The sequence below is a fragment of the Thermobia domestica genome, chromosome 15 (genome assembly GCF_964235325.1).
Source record: "Thermobia domestica chromosome 15, izTheDome1.hap1.1, whole genome shotgun sequence".
Taxonomy (NCBI): Eukaryota; Metazoa; Arthropoda; class Insecta; order Zygentoma; family Lepismatidae; genus Thermobia; species Thermobia domestica.
Window position 1 is genome coordinate 128,935,625 of NC_137468.1, and position 21,454 is coordinate 128,957,078.

The 21,454-nt window shown below is 35.4% G+C and overlaps 1 protein-coding gene across 1 annotated transcript in view; it reads right to left on the minus strand.

Annotated features, from left to right (window-relative positions):
- Positions 1–21,454, minus strand: part of LOC145671226 (cationic amino acid transporter 2-like) — a 1,570,353-nt gene that overhangs the window by 1,329,637 nt on the left and 219,262 nt on the right. The window lies entirely within an intron of this gene.

The following is a 21,454-nucleotide window of genomic DNA, read 5'->3' on the forward strand; positions in this document are numbered from 1 at the left end:
GCTCCTTCGTGGCTAAGCGGTTAGCGTACGTATGGGAGACTCGGCGAGAGCTCACGTGGTTCGGAGTCCACGTTAATCAGTAAGTCGACGTCTCATATAGCTTCGTTGCTGAACGAGATGTTAAACTCAAGCTCAATGTCTTTGTTCATAAGTTTCTTTGTGTGTGGTTTTGCATATACGTGGCGTGGACATTAAATTTCGATTTCCACGCCATATGTATCTAATTACATACAAACCTATAGAACGAACACAACAAACTTGGAATATATTGTTTGTGTATGGAAAATCATCACGCGGCGCTGCATGGGAGAGCCGTGTGTATGGAATACCATACACATGACAATCAACGTGTTAAGAAATGTATAATAATAAGAAATAATAATAATAATAATAATAATAATAATAATAATGATAATAATAATAATAATAATAATAATAATAATAATAATAATAATAATAATAATAATAATAATAATAATAATAATAATAATAATAAAATAAACAGAAAACGAGACGATCACATACATCTTATATATAAAAGAGAACGTACAAATCCTTTGTTCCCTCATCACGCTAATACGGCTGAACCAATTTCTTTCATTTTTGGGGGGTTATTAGGATTTGGACCCTAGATGGTTTTTATCATATCACTTTAATTTTCAATTACCAGTGTCTTGAGATAATTGACCATTCAAGTGTCCATAACGTACAAATCCTTTGTTAGTTCATCATAGGTAAAAATAAACGTATTTATATGCAACCCGCATGACCGTGTCACTCGGCGGGTTAACATAAATGACAGGCGATATAATGTTAACATTTACTGCAATTCATATCACTTGAAAGCGAAAAAGTAAAAATTATCTAAGTAACAAAGTTTATTGCGTTCCGGGGTGACCGCAGCGAAGCGGGGCGGGTTAACATAAATGACAGGCGATATAATGTTAACATTTACTGCAATCTTCTATGGTTTTTATCATATCACTTGAAAGCGAAAAAGTAAAAATTATCTAAGTAACAACGTTTATTGCGTTCCGGGGTGACCGCAGCGAAGCGGGGTGAACGCTGCTAGTAACTTATAAACATAAGTCAACATTTATTAAAGCATATAACTGCAATGGAATTAAGTTGTTTCCTTCTCTCCCTGAACGCAACAGCCCTTATTGTACCAAGGCGTAGGAGAGAACTTGTGGCACTCACGACTTTGAGGTCGTGTGGGGTCAGAACATCGGATCCCTTTGTTGTTAGTCCTAAGTTTCTAGACGGATGCAGTTATTCCCGGTAGAATATACAAGCAAATAGACTTTTCTGTTAGTATTAAAGTGTATAATTATACTCATTCCCTCAATGTGGTACTTGTGGTTGCTTAACTGTATACAGAGTTGATCCATGGAAGAATAGTTAATAATAACATAATAAATAACAGAAACTTGACAAATATTCTTGCAAATAATAGGAAAAAATTTGCGTCACACTCTTCACTTTGCTGGACACACCAGTGTGCCGCGTTATACCGATTGTGGCACGCTGGAATATAGGGTATGGGTTTTTAATTTTTCCCAACTATTTCAGCTGCTTCAATTGAAACGGATCTATAATAATAAGAGAGTGAATTTAGTCATTTTACCCTTCGACTTAGTAATAAGGTCCGCGAGAATTGCATTTTAAAAAATAATATACTCAGAATTTGATATAGTAGTTTGTTTTATTCGAAATTACATACGTCCTGCAACTGTTTTTTGATTGAAATTATTTGAAATGAAATCTTTAAGTTTTACATCCTACGTTGATGCCGGCTAGGTTAAAAGAAACAGTGATGATGAGAAATGAATGAAATGGTTGAATAAAGAAAGTGGGAGAAAACGGAAGAACCCCGAGAAAACCCACGCACACGGTGTTTGTCCAGCACAAGGTTGACTTGGCGCGAACAGGGATCGAACGAAGGACTCCATGCACCAGAGGTAAACTCTCTACTACTGAAACACCGCGGCCTCTGAAATTATTTAAAGGAGAAGGGGACTACTTTATGAAAACTCGATGAAGATCACATTTGTTAAAAAAAATTACCAGCTTTTCGTGAAATATTGCTTATAGACAGGGGGATTAAGGCTTTTGGGGACCTGGAGCCGACTATTTTAAGGGAGCCTTATGTTACGAATAATTCCAGCGCATAAATTTTATTTGCTGCCTTCCACTGCCGCATAGCCTTATCGAACCACCGACAGCTATGCTGTAATATTTTAATGTGCTCCAAGTTTACAATAATTGGTTTAGTTACATTCACTATTAACAGTAAAATAATTATATTCATTATTAACAGTTAAATACTGCTGATGGAAGGACTTAAATCTAGCGATACCGCGAGCGTAACGAGCCGAAAGAAATTTAGCATAGGTCTGAAGCCTATAATATAACAAGTTCATTGCTATATTTTAGTATTAAACAGAGGGATTTTAAGGGACCCCCTGAGTTTGGGGTCACGGAACCTGGACTCCATTGGCTCCGCCCTTAATCCGCCAACGCTGATAGATTCAAGGGGCCGGGCCGTGTCCGGGCTAAAAATTCCGGTCCGTGCAGACTTTTAGCTCCCCTGTATATGTTATCTCTGGAAATATAGTAGAGTTTCGCCTATCCGACATAAAACAGACAGGCATAACGCCGGAATTTATGGATGTGTTAAGAAAATACCTATTAAAAGTCAAACTATAATATAATTTTACATATTATGCATCTAATAATCATGTTTTGTAAGAAATAAATATAATGCATTGAATGAGGGACGTATGGAGCGTGTGGTCCTGGAAGCTGTTCACTTCCAAAACTCAAACACTTGTTAAACCTTTTTCTCTTTTGAGGTTCTTTTATATCAGATTACTTTGAGGCAGTGTCCAAACTGTGGGCAATACGTTGTTGTTATAATTCTAAGAACATACCGTAATGCCATTGATACTAGGTGGAATTAAAGAACACTTTTAAATGGAAAAAAACCTTTAAGTTTTATGTCCCACGGTTATGCCGATTAAGCTAAAGGAGACGGTGATGAGGAGAAATGAGTGAAATAGTGGTATGAAGAAAGTGGGGGAAACGGGAGAACCCTGAGAAAACCCACAAGCACGATGTTTGTCCACCAGAAATTCCACATGGCGCGAACGGGGATCGAACCAGGGACCCCAAGCACCGGAGGTAAACGCTCTACCACTGAGAGAGCGTTTACCGGGACATGTAAAAATATTACAAAATGACCGATATTTGTGTTTAATTCATAGTTATCGCGGTCGCTGAGATCAATGGTGACACTTCCATTAGCGATGACTTAAAAGTCGGCTACCATTGTACGCGGGTCGGTGTCACCCGGAGGCTGGGGTACCGAAATATATAAAAATATTCCAAAATGGCCAATATCAGTGTCAAATCCTTAGTTTTCACGGTCGCTGAGATGAATGGTGATTCTTCCAGAGACGCTAACTTCCAAATACAACCCAATCGCCTGCAGGCGAGAGGCGTTCTTTTAAACCAGGGGTCTCAGGGGGCGTTTACCGGAATATGTAAAAGTAGTAGAAAATGACCGATATCTTTTCGTTTTGTTGTTCAGTTTGTTTACATAGATATTTTATCTGGCCTATGCGAAAAGTGGGTATTTCAGTTTGTTGTTAATAAATGCAAGAAATAAATTATTAGTAATATACAGGGTGGCCCAAAAATAAGTACACAGTACCGTTCTGATCACCTCATTGCATTTTATATAATTTCTTATTTTTATCCATCAGGTAGACTTAGTTTCTTTATTATTTGTTCTTAATATATTTTCACTTACATGTTAAGCTCAGAAGAGCCAAAGCAAATAAACTCATAAACTACAATGTTATAGTTGGTCAATGCAGAGGTGTATGGCTACTTTTGGACTACTTGAACAGATAGGAGTATACTTTGAAAGAAAGAAACGAAAGTGTAAACATACACAACCGTATTTCACTTTATATAATCTATCTTAAACCACGGTCACTAATCTAAGGTAATGTAGGAAAAAATGCAAGAAAGTAATTAATAATAAATATGAGCATACAAAAATATATATTGAAAGAAAAAAGGTCCCCTGGACGAACTTTTTTACTCCAGATGTCGAAGCTTTAATCAGAGTTCGAGTGGGTCAGTGGGTCTAGTATTCTGAGTGGGTCGTGGGTCAACAGTATGTGACCCACTGCGACCCACCACCCACAATGACCCACTCTGAACCTTTGTTACCAACTCCGACCCACCAAAACCCATCGTCATAAACTCTGACCCATGATCCACGCTCTCTTCAAAACTAAATAAAGTTTACAATATTGTAATAAAACAATGCTGTGAAATTATCACTAATCGGAGTTTGAATTTCTACGGTTCAACGCTCAAGCACCGCTCTGTTACAATACCAGTGAATCTGATCTTTACGATATACAATGATAAAGTGTTTGTCATGGGCCAAATTGCGATGAATTTAAATTTAATTATCATACATAATTATTTCTTTGTTGACTTACAGACATTTTCAGTGGAAAATAGGATGAAATTTGAAAGTCTCAAATCGAGGTAAAGTAGACCAAAGTAAAGAGAAGTCTAAAATTGGCCATATAATTAAGATTCCCGTACAAATTTAAAATTCCCACGTAATTAAGCTTACAGTACAAATTTTATATCCATTTTCCTCACAACTTTATGACGTGATACCCTCATGCTGTGAACGCTCCATATGTAAACACAAGTTTCAGCATTTATAATAAAAAGCAATAGATGTAAAATGCGTAAAACTGTAGTTTTTATTTCTCAATAATTGCTTTCCAATTTGTTTCTGAACTAATAGCGATCGTTTTCGATTATTTTTTTAGAAATCAACCCTATATATAGAAAAGGCCCCCCTCCCCCAATAAAAGAGTTTTAAAAAATGATATTGAGATCAATCAGGGCCTAACTATGTATAAGCTAAATGTCATTTCAGTTGACTTTGCAATATGATCACACACACATAGTTATATTCAATTTTTTTATATAATAATTCATACATTATAAGTGATTCACATTTTTTTCCCAGTAGTTAGCTCACAGGATGTGTTAGAAAAGTCAAGAAGTAAGTCCTATTCCTATTATTACAATTCCAAATATGGTCAATTGCCTGAAGTTCTGCAAGACTGCCTGAAGTTCTCTCTCCAATAGAAACAAATGAAAAATGAAGAAAAATACAGGCCTTGAAAGTAAAAGGTAGACAAATTCGCCAGTACTCAGAAGAAGCTGTCTACAATGCACTGAGCAAAATGGGTTGGTGAGTCAGAGTGGATCAGTGGGTTAGCGTGGGTCAGAATGGGTTGTTGGGACAGAGTGAGTCACAGTGGGTTGTGTGTCGAAGTGAGTCACACCCTGTTGAGCCACGACCCACTTACAAATCTTGACCCAATTGAACCACTGACTCACTCCATTTCTGGACTCCACACACGTTTAAAGCAGTCATATATTTATCTTAACCTTCCTAACTTTACTTAACCTCAACTAATTTAAGTTAATCTACAAAAAATGCAATAAAGCAATTAGTAGTGACAAATACAAACATATAGGAATATATTTTGAGAGAAAGAAAAATCAAAGTGAACCATCCGAGATTTAAACCCCCGCTGTTCCACTCAAGAAACAAATATCCTACCGACTTAACCACGGCAGAACTTGTAACTTCTAGTTTTGAAGCTTTATTTATAATGCGTGTGTTACGTGACAACTCTACGAGATATCACTACTGTTGCGACGACCTCCTTCAAGACCCGTTTCGTAAATTTACGAAATAACTCATTTAATCCTTAATCAATAAAATACACGTATATATATATATATATATATATATATATATATATATATATATATATATATATATGTGTGTGTGTGTGTGTGTGTGTGTGTGTGTGTGTGTTGTTTGTGTGTGTGTTGGTGCACCCAAGAGATTAATTCATAACAGATTAATTTAGTCTGGATTTTAATCTACATAACAAATGGTTTTAATGAAAACATGGGGCATGTTGCCGTAGATGGCTAAAGACCGTAAATAAAATTCAAACTTCAAGTGTAACTGGGGTAACTCACCGACAATGGCTGACTTAACACGTTTGATAACAGAGCGTGTAATGGCTGGTTTATAAACATAGATGATAGAGCCTGTGTAGATAAGTGAGTTCCGTGTGTGACTGTCGTTCTAAGGATTCGGTGTTGGAGTCAGCCTAGACTGAGTTACATTTTTTTTCAAGGAATTAAACACTATAAATAATGTTCGCGTTTGATAATGAAAGAGATTTCTCCTATGAAGGGAGAAAAACCAAGACAATACAGAGGGCAGGGGGTAAGACTGAGACTGTTTATCCATAAGTGTTAAAATTTAATTTATTCCCATGTGTTTTGCTCTTTCCTTTCCCTCTTTCCTTCTTTTCTCATTTTGTTTAGCTTTCCATACTTTTTCGGTCTTACTCTGCATGATGCGTATTATTCTTTTCGTTTCCTTTGCATTGATTCCTATCTCTTTGAATTTGGGAATTTCTGCAGATTTATCTCGTGGTTGTTCTGTAAGTGATGCTCTCAGATAGTAATACTTTTTTCCTCCAAGTGGAGGAATATCCTGGCATGTTATGTTTTCGGGCATGTATTTGCTGTCATGTTGTTTGTCCAACTATCAGACATACACTGAAACTATGATCCTCCTTGAAAAAGTTATCATTTCTTATATATCCAACCTCCAGTTTCTAAGGTTCGTGGCTGTACATTTAATGTACTCCCATGCGCAATAAAAATTGCGCGTATACTGTAACTCACGATTTTTTGCATTTATTCCATTTTCCTTACGTTTATGGGTAAAATTCAGTTATTAGTATGTAGAGATAATAGAAAGCAATCCATCTAAGCAGATATTTCCAAAAAATATAATAAAATAAGAAAAATATAAGCAAAAAACAAAATTATGCTCGGTTTTGTGTATACTGGCAATCATGATTTCTAGGGATTTTTTTCAGTAGCAGAGCACGATTGCGGAGGGAATTCAGTAGGAAAGTCGAGGAGTTGGATCAAGAAACTGGATAGTGGAGTAAAATGTTGCATTTATTGTTTAAAACCTAGTGTGTAGATTGTCTGCCAAATATAAATTAGCTTCTGTAACCAAGATGTCGTACAGAAATATAAAGACAAAGATGAAATCTCCTGTCTTGAGGTTGGAAGTGACATGCGCTATGGATATTAGCATTTATTTGTTAAGAAAAAGAGACCAAGCAAAAAGTAGTTTCCGTAGTGGATTGGTAGTTCTTACACTATTTTGACACTAGATGGAATCCGATCCCATGCCATCCCTTCCTTTTTTTATTTTACAAATTATAATTTTCATGTTAATAAGAACCGAAGCAATATAATAAGGACATAACTTATTGATATTTTGCTGTAATGACGTATTTATCCAGTATTAGAGTACTATTGGTAATAGCTATTGTTTTCAGTTCATGCTGTGGTATAGCTTCTCTCATCCTGTTTCCTTGGGAAAAGAACAATTTTGTCTCCAACAAAGTGTGAAGGATATATACGGACAGAAAAAGACATCTTAGTACCAAACGTGATTTATCGTGATGAAATGGACTAGTTTGCCATTATTTAAAAAAAAGAAAAAGAAAAAAGAAAACCTAAGTAAATTATTGAAGTTGGTTTCTCTTTAGATTTTAGCTAAAAAATATTTTTTTCTTTATAAGACTATACTTTATAAGGCAAGGTGTTGATCATACCCACAAATTTAGCTAGGGAGTGAAAGATAATTGTTTATAGAAACATTTTACAGATTTAGGTGGGTGAAACACCAATACACCATGGTCTCGCTTATCTGATCTCCCTTTGATCCACGTACGGTATGATCCGACATATCATTGCAGATAGTACCAATCGGCAAGAAAAACTGCAAGTTGTGGTCTTAATCTATTTTTCATGCTCTGGAGTCTATCGCCTAGCGCGCCCGTCTACACCTTGACTCATATGTCTATCATTCAGTACAGACACGTATCCAGGTTTTCTATTCGGAGGGGGCCCAACACGAATCCTCGTAAGCACGTCATTCTGATGTTTTAAAAAATATTATTATTATTATTATTATTAATAATAATAATAATAATAATAATAATAATAATAATAATAATGCAACAGTTCTGTATTATCTTAAACGTTTTCCTACTTTTCATTTATAAACCGGTTTACTTTGGAAACTGCATTATAGCACAAACAAAATGAAACATATTTTCGAGAGAAATGTAACTAAAGAAAACTGTCTGCTACGTATATCACATAACAAAAATAGCAAGAAGACATTGAGTGTATCGTTCTAATATATTAAAGTTAAAAACAGAATGGAAACGAAATGTTAATCCCATTTAAAACTGTTCTTTAATTCCACCTGGTATAATGGCATTATGGTATGTTCTTAGAATTATAAGAAGGCAACAGCACATTGCCCAAAGTTTGGACACTGACTCCAAGTAAACTGATATAAAAGAATCTCAAAAGGGTAAAAGCAAGTTTATTAAAAAGTACTTGAGTTTCGGAGGGGGACAGCCCTCAGGCCCTCACGCTGGATACATCCCTGTTTCAGTGCAGTGCATTTATTTGTTATAAAACATGATTATTAGATGCGTAATATGTAAAATTATATCATGAGTTTTACTTTTAATAGCTCTTTTCTTAACACATTCATATTATCCGGCGTTCTGCCTGCCTGTTTATGTCGGATAAGCGAAACTCTACTGTATTTCCAAAGCTAGCATATACATGAACTAGAATTGTATCGTCCTAGAACAGACAATAGTGTGAAATGCTTATATTAAAAGGCTGGAATAAGCACTGTTCTGGTAGCATGAGAACAAATTAAAAACAATTCAATATATTTCCTAGGTATCAGATTATCATCTTATTGTATCGATGTGTATTCTTTTTTAAACATAGTTTTAAAAGTCATACAATTCGCAATATTTCTAAGGAAATCGAAAGAAAAACTCCTATGTGCCTCTTGTGGCAAAGTCGCTTAAGTGCATTGTCCGAAACCGATTCCCACGTTAAGGTATAGATAGATTTCCCATATTTCAAAAATGCAAATCCGGGATGCTACCAAATTACGAGAATCTTTGAAATGCTTAAAATTGAAAGAAGTGTTGAATACTAATTACTTTCCTCCATTAACTTGATAGAGTTGTTCAAGTATTACGTTATCACATTTTTATTCATTTCACTAGACCTTCTTCCAAGGGCGCCGATTTCACTGTAAATTTGGGGGGAGGCATTCAAATGCAGAAGATATATATATGAGGATTTTAAGACAAATTGCACTCAAATTATGCCAAATATTGTATATTCATAAATACAAAGGAGGCCCACAGGATCTTTGGGGGGCCCGGCCCCCAGGATCGGCGCCCTTGGATCGGTTGCCTTCTTTCTAATTAAGCAAACGTAAGCAGATGATTTACTCCCTCCCCTTGATAAGCATTTTTTTCTCAAGATCTGTTGTGTTTCGTGAAATAACAACAGCAATTTCCTGATTACCTAACCTCCTAAATGAATGTTTTCACTTAGAGCCATCCCGTCGCTAGGACTAAAATAAATTAAGGGTCAATAATGAAGATTAGACTTCCATATCAAACATGAAGGTTCTTTCTTTGTTCGAACTTTGATTTTTTTCAAATCCATGATGGGAAATTATATTATCAGTACAATTTTCGAAAGTAATAGTATACTATCGTAAAAATATCCTACAAAACGATGGTTTATTGCTAAATACTTTGACTCAAAGAATAAATTAGAAGTAATAAACTTGTTACTTTTCCTGAAGAGTCTAAGTCTTGAATGAGACGGAGGGTGTCGAGCGTAGTGCTTCGAACGATTGCCTTACTTGTTCTACCTTCACGTGGGGCAGCTTTGATTCGACTTTGTCCTAAACGGATTATTCAGAAGTCGAAGTCGGAAGATGTTCCCCATTTTTGCAAAACACTCTTTTTCGATTACAATCTGCCTCACTTGTGAGGGGACAACCCTATGCCGTAAGCGTCGGTGGACCACCGTTAGGCATCTAGCGACATGTCCCCAAAAAAAAGTGGTCCCGCAGCGACGATCGGCGGTGGTCCCACTTCCGTTTTGAAAATTATACCACCAGCGGCAGAGAAGCGACGGAACGCCAATCCGAAGCACAAAATTATTCCCCTAAAATACGATAAATCGCTTATATGCATAATTTGTTTTCATTAAGGTGTCTAAAAGCATTTTCAAAAAAGTAAACAACAAAGTGCCCTGAGCTGGGAAAGAACCACCAACCTTAGGATTACTAGTTGCGTGTACTTCCGAAATCGCCACGGAGACGATTATGAGGACACAGCTTGTAGAGTGATAAATCGTCGACGTCTTTTTAATATTTCTAATCAGAGTGTTCCTTTAACTGTGTATATTAGACGATAACTGTTTGGAATCAGATCAAATGCACTCGCCATGCAATCTTATAACAAAATGCAAAGCGTCTAATTACTTTTTTCATAGTTTTCCCATATTCACTTGCTAGTGATCGGCGATAGTTGCCATCTAAATTCATACAATTATACGCAACCATGTCAAGATTTTTCACTTCATGATGTAAAGGCAGTAGATACTCTTGACCCACGGAGCTCAAGTATTGTCCTTATAATAAAAATTCGTCAGGGAAAAATAATATACAATAATAACCGCATGCACATGACTGGAAATAGTTCGTGTTGGTCCCTTTGCGATTCTCCGTGGCAAATCAAAGAAGCGCTGATCAAAATGAAGTTCTCGCTGTTACGCTGTGGTAACTTCAATACCCCCCGATTCTAGATTTCTGCTTCGGTAGATATCTGCTTCGACTCGACGAATCCTTGCCACTAGTGGCACAGTAGCGACAATCTTTCGACGCGTCGCTATGTCGACGATCGCCATTTACCGGCAAGTGGGCCACTAGGTGTTGGCGACGTTTACGGCATGGGGAAGTTAATAAACAAACAAATCAATAAATAAATATAAAGCCTTATAAAAAAAGTTTTCCCAAAATTTACATCTAGCAAAACATTTGTTGGTATTCCAGAACTATAAATTCACCTTTATTCATAATTTACTTCTATCGTAGTTTTGATATGAGAATATATGTCTGAAATAGTAACACAGGTCATTAATACTTTTTTTTTTTTTGCTTTAGTTTGATTTAGCAGTTTTACTTAACAGTCAGTCAATTTGGATCTGTGATTTCAGAGTTTTAGAGATTCCTTAAATTTTTCATTTCTACAACAGTTTGCAACCAACACCATTAACGTATCTCTTTCGATATTTCCATAGGTAATGGCTTGGTCACTCCCAGTATATTTCAAACAATAAACTACGGTGCCTTATTCCATTAATCCGAACTACATTTAATATCCAACAACTCTGTGTATTTTCCCTTAAATCTGCAAACTTTCTACTAGGTTAAAGCTGAGCAGTTTCTATTTTCTTCCTTTCTTGCTAAAACAAAAGTGTTCTTTAGACAACCTAGAAATGATGACTCTATACTACACTATGTTGCATAGGGCATTTTATGTAGCATATCATTTACAGTTGGACACTTTCTTCGTATATTGAAAGCAACAGGGATTAAGTCCTTCTACATTTACATGAGAAGTAAACAAATTCTTTTTAATTCGTGGAATTGTGCCAATGCACTAGGTCCATAGAGTTTTTAATTTAAGATTATTATTATTATTATTATTATTATTATTATTATTATTATTATTATTATTATTATTATTTTATTGACTTAAGTTTTCCTGAATATTAAGCAATATTTCACAAAAAGCTGGTATTTTTAAACAAATGTGTTCGATACCAAGTTTTCATAAAGTAGTGACTCTCTCCTATAAATAATTTGAGACGGGCCGCGATGACTGAGATAAAGTGTTCAACTTTGGTGCATGGGATCCTTGGTTCGATCCCAGCTCGCACCGAGTGAATTTTGTGATGGACAAACATCATGTGCATGGGTTTTCTCGGGGTTCTTCCGTTTTCTCCCAGTTTCTTCATTCCACCATTTCATTCATTTCTCATCATCACCGTCTCCTTTAGCCTAGCCGGTATAACCATGGGTCGTAAAACTTAAAGATTTGATTTCAAATAATTCCAACCCAAATAGTTGCAGGAAGTATGTCATTTCGAATAAAACAAACTATTAGAAAGCCATGCTCTATATTCCAGTGTGCCACAACCGGATAACACGTCACACTGGCGTGTCCAGCAAACTGAACAGTGTGACACAAGCTTTTACCTATTATTTACAAGAATATTTGTCGAGTTTATTTTATTTATTATTATCATCGATTCTTCCACGGCTCTGCTATCTGTATACAGTTAAAAAAACAAGTATCACATTGAGGGAATGAGTGTAATTATCTACTTTAATAGTAATAGGAAGATGTATTTTCTTGTATTTTGTACCAGGAATAACTGCATCCGGTCTAGAAAGCTGGTACTAATATCAAAGGAACCCGATGTGCCAACCACACACCACCCTATAGCGAGTGCCACAAGTCCTTTTCTTCGTCTTGGCACCCTAAGGGTTGTTGCCTTCAAAGAGATAGAGAGAGAAATAACTTAAGTCCATTGCACTTCTATGCTTAAATAAATAAATAATGTAAATAACTGTTTCGTTTTCTATTTTTATTATTATTATTATTATTATTATTATTATTATTATTATTATTATTATTATTATTATTAGATTATTGTATTAATAATAGTCTGCAGCACCTCATGTACGTTTTTCCATACACAAACTATATATTTCAAGTTGTTTGTGTGTGTGTTATAGGTGTGTTTGTAATTAGATGCATATGGCGTAGAGGTCAAAATTTAATGTCCACGCTACGTATATGCAAAACCATAGACAAAAAAATTTATGAACAGACATTTATAACGCTAAAACAGAGGGCAAAAATAAAGAATTACTGGCGGATTGTTGCTCATAGTGCACATGTGATAACGGTTAACAGTGTTAAATTTAAACAAATAGGTCCTTATGCAGAGTCGTTTTGAGATATTATTAGCGTTATACTAAAGGCCTGACTGCTGCAGGAAACATATGTTAATAGAACTCTTTAGTATGGTTCTAATCACGCATCAGAAAGACTCTGCATAAGGCCTATAGAGTTTTAATTAAGCACGAATTTAACTTATAGTGCACAGTGACGAAGGCTCAGGAGTTCGCTAGGATCGTTACAATATCGAACCCCGTGAAATGCACTGCAAACCTGTCTGCAAGACCCCCGTGATGTTCAATAGATATTGTGTATTAATGCTCATTTCAGTGCAAACCTACATAGGCCTACGCACTTCAATACTCAACGAAGGTGCAGACTATTCATGAGTTGCAGCATTAAACTCTCTCACCCACTGTATTCTCCTAACATGTCTCCCAGCGACTACAACATTTTTTGGTATTTCAATCACTTCCTAGTAGAATAGCTTTACCTAGATACCACTGATTAACCTGGTATTGGATATTTCACTTTCTTACCTTTGGAGTTGACAGTCATCGGTTGGACATTTCACACGCAAATATCTAATATTAACAACGTTTCTTCTATAACTTCATAATATTGTATTATTTCTTTGTATTATTCATTAGCTTGTTTAGGCTTGTTTAAACACTTTTCTCTTTGCACCTACTTATTACCTATACCTTAACGTTAGATAAAAATACACTAGCTCTCTCCGGGAATCAAATCCAGAACCAATGCACTTGAACCATTTCGCCACAACGAGGCACATTTAAAAACAAGTTTCGATTTTGTTAGGAAAATTGTGATTTAATAATATATTTAAGAATGGGTACGGATGAAACGCACTGAATTTTCTCTCTCGAATTTCTTAAACTGACTCGTGTTAGGCTGCAGCTATTACTGAAACATGTATTTGGGATATGCGAATAAAATAATGTGTTTTGGAAAACTTTGTTCGAAGCAACTTACGTCCAAAAGTAAAGTACCCATTTAGTCATATTTCTATTAGAAATAACTTATGTCATATATGAGAATTATTAAGGAAATAGTTGTATGTGAACTATGAGCAAAAGCGTCTGAGTACTTTCTGAGAAAATCGCCAAAAGAGTCATCCCCAAGAATAAAATATCCATTGTATATCTTTTCAGGACAAACGAGTTATGCTATTTATGAAATACGAACAAAATGCCTGAATCGTTCTCGACAAAATCGTAGGGTAAAACTTACTCCGAAAAGTAATATACCACTTCTAGCTTTTTAGGATGATGGAATTATACCATATCGTTAGGTTATTTATGTAACATTTATTTATGAAATGTGAACAAAATTGCGTCAGGCGTTAATGAGAAAATCGTCGGAGAAGAGTAAACTAAGAGTAAACTACCCCTTCTGAATGTTTACAGGACGAACAAGTTGCGTCATATTGTTAGGTTGTTAATGCTACATTTATTTATGAAATGTGATTGAGAAAATTGTTCGAAAAAACGCATCCCTTACAACAAATTACACCTTATACATTTTTTTCAGAGCAATGATTCATACTACGGTGAAGGGTTATTAATAAAATATGTATTTGTAAAAAATAAGCAAAATCTTTACAGCTGTTTTTGAGACAATTTAATTATTTTAAATTTTTATCCTTCAGTAAACTACCCTTATTTTTAGGTGTCGGAGGATATAGAATTCGAAACGATAAAGCTTTATAAAAACTTCATATCTAGAATTCGGTCCAGATATGTCGAACAATATTGCCTCTATTTGAATGCATGTAAAAGTGTGACGAGCCGACAGACGAACAAATGGACAGACATCAAAATCACTTTTTCGATAAGTGCGGACATGAAACTTAAATTCATTAAAATTTCGAATTCGATTTTTATCACTATCACTACAATTTCTTCTTTCGTCGCTCGAACGTGAAAATGAATAGGAATACAACGACACATAAGGTGATAATTTGTAATCCCCAAAATTTAATTATTTACGTTTAATGTGTTGCCATGCTAGATAAAAAAAGCTTATGCCTGTTTGTTATATCATTTTAATATCAGTTTTTCATGCTACTATATAATGCAGAAATATGGCATGATTATCATTCATATTGATGCTATCTTTTGGAAATATTCGTGTTCCGCATACATAGATCTGAATAATTTAGTTACGTTCAACGAAAGCATTCTTGCACTTGTGGATATGAAAAAGAAAGAAAGTCAATAATCTAAAAAGCAAAAAACACAAACACACACACACATAAACGATAATTTGACACCAGGTCGTTGTAACAAGGGGTAAGACTGGAAAGACTGTCAAGGTCACGTATATTCTTTTTCCTGTTCCTGACACACAAATCCGAAGTGAGTTGTCTGCTGTTCAAGAACATACAAGACCATAAACTGAAAGCAATCGCTGTTTCCAACAGTAAGCCTACACGTATTCTAATACTGAATAAATTAGGGATACTATCGATACTGTCGATTAAGGAATACTATCAATAAGTTATTTCCTTATTATATTGTTTCGGTTCTCATTAACATCAAAATTATACACTTCCTATAATGTTTTGTATATATATATATATATATATATATATATATATATATATATATATATATGTATGTGTGTGTGTGTGTGTGTATGTGTGTGTGTGTGCGGGACGGGATGGGATTCGATGTCGTGTCAAAATAATAAAATAACTGCTAGTCCACCACTCTATGCACCTAATCACGGAGACTACGTTTTGTTTGTTCTCTTCTCTTAACAAATAGTGCTCATAACCATGGTGCGTATCGCTTCGAACCTTAAGATAAGAGTTTTTCTTTTTAATTCTGTATTTTCGTAAGACATCTTAGTTACAGAAGCTAATTTATATCTGGCAAACCGTCTAGACACTAGGTTTAAACCAATAAATTCAATATTTTACTCCATTTTCCAGTTCCTTCCTTTGCCTATCGCCCCTCGTTCACTGCCTATTGTCAATTTTCCTTCGCAATCGTGCTCTGCTACTAACAATCCCTCGAAAGCATGATTGCCAGTATACACAAAACCGAGCGTAATTTTGTTTTTTGCTTATATTTTTATTATTTTATTATGTTTTTTGGAAATATCTCCTTAGATGGATAGCTTTCTCTCATCTTCACATACTAATAACTGAATTTTACCCATAAACGTAAGGAAAATGGAATAAATGCTAAAAATCGTGAGTTACAGTATACGCGCTTTTTTTTGTGCATGTGGGTACATTGATCTAATACACATTTTTGGATTCCTTATGTTTGACTTCTTTTACTCTGGTATGGACCACCTCTTTACGGTTTTTCGAATTCGAGTTGAAATTTAGCTTTTCGCCATTTTGGATAGCCCTACATCTGAAATTGAATATTTTTCCCCACAGGTCCATATAAAATGTATGCTTATTTTGATGCGAGGAATCACCTCTATCAGTTTGTCAGTATAGTTCATTTATATGCCTGTATATGTAAATGATCTGATCGGGATCAAATTTCGCATGATTATAGACCCTGACCTACCATATAAAGTATGAAATATTATTTTGTGCAGCTATTTACTTCCAGATTTAATTGCAGTAAAATTTTGGTATGTTTTCGAAAAGAAGAACCCATGACTAAATAAAATCTGATAATAGACGATTTACTACAAATATGCGTGTTTCTTTGTTCACCAACGACTGAAAAGTTACACTACTTTCATATGACGCCTCACTCGTAACTAAAATTCTTAAATTGTTTTTTCTCTTTGTAAAGGTTATTTTCTAAAAGAAATAAAACGAAGAACAATAAATGCATTTTTTATCACGCTTAATCTATCACAATTAAAAGTAAGTAGTTTGTCGGTCTCCGTGGCGTAAATAGTTTCTACGTTGTTCTACTAACTTAAATGTTTACAGTTAGATTTTATTGTCAGTTTGTTTTTTCGTTCATCAAATTCAACCAAAGCTTGCTTCTATTTCCCACTTCGTCCTACTATTAGATACGGCAAAGAACGTCTCCAAATAATATTTTCCAATAGTCTCAGGCAGTAAGTTTCTGTTCAGTTAGATTTGGGTGCTATCATGCCACATCCATAAGGACACACAAATGAGCACCGTTAAGAACTAGCTCATTTCTTCGCTTTAAATCGAATTTGTAACTCTTTTGATTTTCATTTCCTGTTTCAAAAAATCTCTCTCATAAGGAAAGGAACTCGTCTGGAATTGTTGTTTAGAATGACCGTTCTATAGAGATGCTGTAACTTCTCAAATATTTAAATATATGAAATCTTACATATGTGCGCTGTAAAACCAGTTACGAGAGAATAAGTCCCGAAGTTTAATCACTTGAAATACACGAAACACGTACTTTCGTGTCAGCCGAACGCATTCTAAAGCAGTAACATTTTGAATGCATGAGATTTAGACCAAATCTTTTTTGTTTATTTGTTTGTTTTTTTGTTCTCAAATAATCCCCATAAGCATTGTATGACGGGTACCGATTAAAAATGTACAAGTAAATTGGAAATCTCTACGGCAGCAAATCAACTAACAATGTATAATAATCTACTGTATATTTGCCTCGTATCTGCAGGTAATTTAAATTTCACTTTGAACTAGTTGTATGTCCCACTGTGAGATATTCTTATGATGCTCATCCGATATTTATGAACATTTTGAAATGAAATTTAAGTTTTGTAAAACACTTTCAAGTTGTGTAAAACACTTACCAATCCGAATAGAAGTTTATACAATCTTATCCCTTACTTTTGGGGGCAGGAGAGTATCCTATACCCTAACTCATTTCCATGGCGCAGTTGGTGGGCTTGGTCCCGGCTGATGAGACTGAATGTATTGGAACTTACGTTAAATCCCATTTTCATATAGTTTCAGTGCGAAAAAGAAAGTTTGGAGAAATCAATTCGAAATGTTTTGAAAATTCCATAAGAAAAGAATCTAAATTAAACATTACCGTGTTCGTGATCATAGAAACTTAATTTTTATCGCCACAATTCAATCTTCAACAACAATAGTATCTTTATCTTACTTTAGTGTAAAACCTTAAAACGTTTCGCGTCGCCTATCACACACCTCAAAAATTTTAAATAATAATTTAAAAAAAAGTTCCTTCTATGTACTTGACATGCTGCTCCTTGCATTGTATGTCTCTTGCTTTAATCATTATACCACGACTATTTTGCTCTTAATGTTGTGTCATTGATGTGTTTACAAGCATACCAAGCATTAATTGTGTTCTACTGCGTTTATTCTTTTCTTTCCTAGATTTTTGTATTTAATTTTGTTATCACTCTACTATGTATAAATAATGTTTACAATTTTTGTTCCTCTTGAGTGTGTACTTCAGACTTTCATTGCCCCCCTTCATTAAACTACAGTTTTGACTGATTTAATTCTCGTATTCTCCACTAGTGATGAGCGCAAGAGTCTTGGTCTTGCAGTTTTTGCAAGAGTCTTGCATGCAAGACCAAGACCAAGACCAAGACCAGGAATCCCGATGCAAGACCAAGACCAAGACCAAGGGGTGCAAGACCAAGACCAAGACCAAGACCATACCTGCAAGACCAAGACCAAGACCAAGACTCTTGCGCAAGAGTCTTGCACAAGTACCAACACTACTTGATTTTTTAAATATACAATGTAAAAAAGGAGATGGATTTCTTGGCTTCAGTAAAAATGCTGCTGGAGTGAATGTGTTCCCAGTAGTTTATGCAATCCGTGTGAGTCGATGTGCCCCTGTAGCATATAGCTACAGTATGTCGTTTTCTGAATTGGTTGTTCGCGTTTTCTGTAATTATTACTCGTTTTCAAGCCACACAGGTGTCATCTTGCACCATGTGAGCTTTTTTGGTGGACAAACACAGTGTGCGTGGATTTTCTCGGTGTTTTTCTGTTTCCTCCTACTTTCTTCATTCCACCATTTCAGTCATTTCTCATATTACCGTCTCCCTTAGCCTTGATGCATAATCGTGGGACGTTAAACTAGATACTTCATTTCATTTCAAAGCATATTAGTGGTGTTCTTCTTCCAAAACTAAAGAGAAATGTAGTATTGAACATCGGTAATAGCGTACACCATATGTGTCGACTACATGGGTATGTCCTTAGCTCCGAGACTCAAGCATCCGTTGGAAATTTTTAATGTGTGTTCATAAAATTAATATCGAAATAACATTTTCATAACATTGACAAAAACTTAATGCATAACTTTTAGCCTCCTTAGGTATACGGCACATCGAGGATTGAGCGATATAATATTATACAACAACAATAAATATATTTTATAAAATTGAAAGTGACTATTTTTGTAACCACTACCGATCTCTTGAATCACCCGACCGATCTCGACCAAATTTTCAAGATAGATGAGGTTTGTGCATGGGAGTGTTTTCATCTTTTCACTTTGACGGTAAATCTTAGGGGAGGGGAGAAGGGGGAGTTTTAAAATAAAACTTAATAACTCTTGAACCAAACGACCAATCTCGATCAATTTTTAACATAGATGAGGTTCAAGCCTGGAAGGTTACATGTCAGTTCACTTTGACGGAGCAACGAAGGGGAGGAGGAGGAGGGAGATATATGTAAAAAAAAAAAAAACTGAAAATATAAGTGACTGTCATTGTGACTTCATCATTCTTGATCTAGCCAATCATCTCAATCAAATTTGCAACATAGATGAGGTTCGGACTTGTGATTGTTTTTATCAAATCACTTTGGCGGTAGAACTTAGGGGAGGGGAAGGGGATGGAAAATGTACAAAAATAAATAAAATTAGTAACTCTTGAACCACCAGACCGAACTCGATCTCATTTTCAACATAGGATCGGACTTGAGATGGTTTCTGTCATATCACTTTGACGGTGCAGTTTAGAGGAGGGGAGGGGAAGGATATTTTAAAATGATTGAAAATGACCGATATTAAAATGGAATCTATATGTTTGGGGTCGCTGAGCTAAACAGTGACACTTCCGATGCTGTATAAATTCAAATTCAGTCCCGTAGCTTGGCGGAGGGAAGAGAGATAAAAATGATCGAAAAGGACGAATATTAGTGTTGAATTCATAGTTTTCGAGGTTGCGACCAAATTCAGCCTCGTAACTTGGGGAGAGGGAGATACATAATAATGATAAAAAATGATCAAATATTAGTGTCGAATCCATAGTTTTCGGCATCGCTATGGTGAACAGTGATACTTCCTATCCCGTTTAAATGCAAATTCACCACCGCAACTTGGGGAGAAAGGAGATATATAAAAAAATGTCTAAAATGATTATTATCAATGTGGAACTCATGGTTTTCGAGGTCATTGGGATGAACAATGACACTTTCGATGCCGTGCCTTGCAACATGGGGGGGGGAGGAGATATAGCTATAAGTTTATTGAAAATGACCGATATTAGTGCTGAATCCATAGTTTTCTCTATGGATTCCGGGGTCTCTGAGACGAACAGTGACACTTCTGATGCCGTTTAAATCCAAATTCAGCCCCGCAACTTGGGGAGGAGGAGGAGAGAGAAATATAAAAATAATCGAAAATGATCGATATCAGAGAGCGCTTTACTAATAGTAAAAAAGTGACTGACTAACGAAATATATCACTTTTTTTTTTTTTTAAAGTTTAACCTAACGAAGTGGGTAATTGATTCTCGTAATCCATATTCACAAGTGAGACTTCAAATGACGGAGTTTGATGCCGTTATTTTGTATTTCTAATACAGGTCGAAAGTATTCATATAAATAGAGTTTATACAAGACATAGACAGTTGAGTCATTTTCAGTTTTCACTCAAATTATTTTAAAATATTAAGAGGTTTGATTATAATAATTATTATTTTAATTTTCTCTCTCTTTTTTGGTCAGTATTGCTAAACATTTCATCATCATCATAGCTATTCTGCCATTATTGGCAGGTTACTTGCTGCAACTGAGAAGGTTCGACGTTCGGTGGTCCTCAGCTAATCTCTTCGTCTTGACGAAATAGACGTAGTAATTTTCTGTTTTAATACCTTCCTTCAACTACAGTCTCCTTCGCTTTCTCCCTCTCTTTCCCACCACAATATCCTCTAGCAGTCCCTCATAATACAGTTCCTCCTCAGCCAATATCCTAACCAGTTTCCCTTCCTCCTCTTAACAATATCTAAAATTCTTCTTCTTTTTTTTCCTACTGCTAATATTTCTAACACCTTCTAATTCGTTTTACGTTCAACACAGCTCATTCTCTCCTTTTTTTTCTAGATGCCCACATTTCGAATGCCTGCATTTTTTTAAATCGCTTTTGCGTAATGTCCATGTTTATGTCCCATTGAGTACAAATTGGAATGAGTAAAACAAAATCTCACTATTTAATTGGAAGTTTGTTTAATACAAAAATTAGCTAATCGTGGTTGGAAAGAAA